The following is a 5,177-nucleotide window of genomic DNA, read 5'->3' as shown; positions in this document are numbered from 1 at the left end:
GATACCCCCAGAAGAAGGAGGGGAGCAGCAATTTTAAGTGGCTGCATCTGTAGATGGATCTCTCCCTCCAGGGGTAGTCTTCTACCTCAATGTCATATATTATCCTGGCCCTTCCCCTCCTCCCACATAATCAAAAAATACATCACACACATGTAGAGTCTTTTTTGGTGGTGGGGGGGGTGACTAGTACTACAGTGAGTAGGGCCACTCCCTTGGCTCTGCTCACTGGGTTGCACGATGTCCCATCCAGTGATGTCAGCGTTACTAAGTAACGCATTACTCTAATCTGACAACTTTTTTGGGTAATGAGTAATCTAACGTGTTGCTTTTTGCGATCAGATTATCCAAGTCACTGCACGTTACTATTTTTGTCATTTTCCGTAGTACACAGATATATATTTTTGCTTTCTTCTTGTATATCGGGCAGTGATGAGTGGCCAATGTGTCAATTCAGTCCCGTTTTCAGCATGAGGACATTAATAGCACACAGCGACACAAATGTAAACAATGGAGGGAGGCGAGAGGTGTGCATTTTGTAGCTGAAATACAGGCACTATTGTGAGTCTGTGTCAGCTCAAGATGACAATATCAAGGTTAGTTGTGTGCTCTGTGCTGGCGACAAAGTGCTATCTAGCTTCAGAAACACTACGTCAGATTTGAAGAAACATCTGGAGTCACGGCGCAGTCAAACTTACAGCGAGTCCCACCAGGTGGAGCGAAGCAGAGCTGCGGCTAATGCAGGAGCCCCCCAGCACCTAAACAACAAAAGCTGGGCTTCAGTACAAACCAGTAAGTGGGGGAGAGCTGAAGAAGTTGGTTGGACAGTATGTAGTAGAGGAGATGCTGCCCTTAAACACAGCTGACTCACCCTCGTTTCGTGGTTGTCATTTTTATGTTGAGGTGGCGGGGGGGTGCTGCCGGTGTATTGCCAAAAAGTGATCATATGCCAAAAAGCGATTTTTGGTGTTTGTCAAAAAATGATTGCCTGCATTACGGCTCTAAACGACGTGTTACCCTATTATCTGTGAAACATATGTCAAACATATCTCATGAATGATATCAGGTCATTTGGAGTGAGAACAAGCATTTCTATTACAAGGTAGAAGCTGCAATCAATTTTTGTCAAAGTGACTTTTATATATTTGTTTTTTTATCAAGGTAAAATGTCACTGACATTAAAAATGTCTTTTTAAACAGAAATCTGGCTAAGAAGGCTGCATAAATCACAATAAATATAACATCACAGTTCTATAAAGATATTTTAAGTGGCCAAAAAGCAATAGCGTGATTATAATATAGGTACAATATCACAGTTCCCTGTCCATCGCCTTTGGCCATGGGCACTTGTAAGTTTCATTGAAATCTGTTCATAATTGTTTGAGTAATCCTCAAATATGTGAATATTATCCCCATCCAACAACATTAATTATCATTTATCACTGTGGCAGGAAAGGCAGAGGATCCCAATGCAGGACACGAAAGGCGAAAGCTAATATTTCAAATTTAAACTTTATTAGCCAGACAGGAATCAGTGGCACAAATTACATTTCACTGTGACTTGACTTTAACTAGGCATGAATAAAAACAAACATGACTCTAAGGCACGCACAGCTGAGATCTAACAACAACACCACAAGCAGAGGAAACTCAGGGCTTAAACATACAAAGGATAATGAGGGGAGTGGAGACAGCTGGGAAACATAGGTGACCAAAATGACACTAATGACACAGTGGAAAGCAAAACACAACACAACACAAAGGGAATAAAAGACTGGCAACATAAAACAGGAAGTGAACAAACGAGACAAAAATGCAGACTTGAAACATGAGGAGGCAAGCACACAGACACAATCAACATAACCCACCCATATGCAAGATTAAGGTAACTAAACAAAGAAGGCTTATGCTACAAATTAAACTATAGAATAAAAAACTGAGAACAAAACCCATGACACAGAAAAAAAACTGAAAATGTAACAAAAGAAGCAGAAAAAGGAAAACAAAATTCAAATTAAACCAAAAATAGTTGGTCAATGGTCCCAGGATTATGAAGTTAACAGTATCATACTAAAAAAAATCCTGGATCCAGATGGTTATCCATCTGGATCCCATCAAAATTCAATAAATTGTTCCCTGTACTACCCAGCTCCAGAAATTTTCATTGAAATCCATTCATAATTGTCTGTGTTATCATGCTGACAGACAGAGCAACAAATGTGACCAAAAACATAACATAATAATATTATCTAATATAATAATATGTAATATATAATAATAACTTTAATATAACCTCTCTCCACCTATTGGTGAGTGAGGTAATAAAACCGAGCTAAGCTAAACAAGTTTGATTCAGAAGCGCAGCCCTGTGTTAGCCCTTTGCCCTCCAAGTCTTTGTTAAATGATAAATGGACTCATTTTTATATTGTGCTTTTCTACTGTAGCTGGGCACTCAAAGCACTTTATACAACACGTTTGTATTTACCTATTCACACCTATTCACACAAGCACTTCCTTCTACAGCTAAGTGCTTATAATCAAACATTCACACACAGCAAGATTGAGTGTGTGTCTATGCATGTATGTGTGTGTGAATATGTGTGTGTGTGTGTTATCTACCTCTCTTGTTTTTTCTGCTTTCTCCCTTTTTTCTTTTTTTTTTCTCTTTCTATCTCTCTTCTTCTTACCCCTTCCTTCCTGCCTGTTAGACCTGGCCTGAATAAATAAAATAAAAATAAAATACAAACATTAACAAGAATAGCCTATAGAAAAAGTATAGAGCTCTTTTTGTAAAAGCAAATATGTTTAGTACAACAGTGCATTCAGTGTACCCCCCCCAATACAAAACAACAACTTGGGGTTTAGTGTCTTGCCCAAGGATACTTTGGTATGCAGACTGGAGCAGCCAGGAATTGAATTGCCAACCTTCTGATTAGTAGACATCCTGCTCTACATCCTGGGACAGCCACCTGAAAGTCTTTGTTAGTTCCTACCCTCCACTATTGTTTTTACCTGTTTCTTGTTGTCCTTTTATTAATGTTGAGTTTTAAGTCTTTGTGAATTTAGATTTATAGATTTGTGTTTCATATTTGATACCTCTGGGTTAGGGTTAGCTACAGGAGCATTAGAACCACATGGTCAACAAGCACAGCTTTGGGAACTAGAAGATGTTATCTTTCAAAACAAGCTTCTGAAAGGCATTCTAGACTTTTAGCTCTGTAATAGGCTTTTCACTCAGGTTTACTAATGGGTGAAAATTCATTATAATGCAAAGAGGACAGAATTTTGCGGGCTTACTTTAACAAAGAAATTCTCTTTAAAGAAGTCCTGCTGTTCTGAGACTGTGGCTTGTCAGCTTCTAGTTTACCAACCTCTAGCTACACCAAAACCCCTACATATGAGAGGCTGGACGCTGATTTAGATGAGGGGAGAGAGACAGGACAAAAGACACACTGTGGAAGAGAGCCAGTTCAAAAAGTGCTTGAAGCTTGTTAACACTTTGCAACATCTTCTTTTTCTACTTCACGTCTCTTCGTTATCTTTTCTTACCCTTCTCTCTAGTCATCTGAAAAACCAGTAGATGGCAGTATATAAAGAATAGTATATATTGAAAATTTTTTAATGATCATGGTATCTGTGATTGAAATGTGATAATATCTTCCAAAACTTGTATCATTTTCTTTGCCTACTTTGTATCTCCCTGATTTCCCTTTTGTTACTCTCCAATTTACTGCAGATTTATGTGTTTCTAACTGTGTAAAGATGTTACTTCCTGAGGCCCCAAATCATGGACATTACTTTTAGCTTTCAACTCAATTCAGGTCAATTAGATTCATATAGCGCCAAACACAACTGGTGCACCTTATTTCATCTATCTCAACAAACACCTGGTGCATCTCAGTTGTCCTAAACAAGAGCAAACGTCTCACTGAGTTATAGAAGAATAAGCAAGGTGTGGGAATTCTTCTACGAACACACTGTAAATGAAGGAAACACACAATAAACGATCCCAGTATCAAAATACTGCAACGTGGGAGAGTGCTGAATAAAGACCTAAGCTCTAGACTCCTGACAAACCTCAGTAACAGAGACCTTCTCTCATAGTATGAGTGTCCCCCCTCACAGATAGTGTCCACTTTATCTAGCAGCTCCTGTACCTGATGCCTGTCTTCCATCTCTTTGTTGTTGAACACATGGTAGACACCACCACATCTCTTCAAAATCTCCTGCAGGTTCTTGTCCTCGCTGATAAACTGCTCCATGTCGGTGTCTTCCAGTCGGTCTCTGTAGGTGAACAGCACCATAGTATGTTTGGAGATGTCATCATTCAGCATTGTCTGCAGAGTTTTCAGCCCTTCCTTTTCTTGTGGGGTGAATCTTCCGAGCTGGAGGATGAGGAGGAAGATGTGAGGACCTGGAGAGCTCAGCTCAAGAGCTTTTTCCAGCTCTGATTTCACCTTCTCTGCAGTCAGCCGAGTGTTGAGGAGTCCGGGGGTGTCGACCACAGAGACTCTGCGACCCAGAACATCAGCTTCCTTCTTTTCACTGCTCAGAGTCAGAGGGCTGGAGCTTATCTTACAGCCAAACTCCTTCTTTCCCAGGATGGTGTTTCCTGCTGAACTCTTCCCCACTTTCTCCTGACCCACCAGCACTATCCTCAGGTCTGAGCCTGAACCTGCAATCAACACAGGACATCAGGGGAGGGCAGACTGCCAAATACAACTAAGCTAACTATTAACACACAATCACTTAGCCAGTGAAAATTTCACAGTTCTTTGAGATTTAATGTTTCCATTTTAATGCTTGATTTAAAAAAAAAAATCTCATTAAATGAGTTATAAAAGAATAAAAATGAAATATGAACACAGAGACTCTCATGCAACAAATTTATATTTATTAACATGTCAGAACTTCCTGAAAGTACATGGAAACCAAACTGTGACTGTGTTTAGCCATTTAAGCTCTCACTTTGATCAACACAGAAATATCTTTATGATTCTCTGACAGATTCTTACAGAAATTATTAACAATTCAAGATAACCTCAGAAATCATATCAACAAATCAGCAGTGTGAGAAAAATCTGTTAACAGTACGGCATGTTGACTATTTTTGGACAAAATTTTATAATAAAAATAAAATGGTTAATAGAGTCTTTAAATGAATTGAATGAATAATTGAT

This window comes from Archocentrus centrarchus, chromosome 1, assembly GCF_007364275.1.
Source record: "Archocentrus centrarchus isolate MPI-CPG fArcCen1 chromosome 1, fArcCen1, whole genome shotgun sequence".
Classification (NCBI taxonomy): Eukaryota; Metazoa; Chordata; class Actinopteri; order Cichliformes; family Cichlidae; genus Archocentrus; species Archocentrus centrarchus.
Note: the sequence above shows the minus strand (reverse complement) of the source record.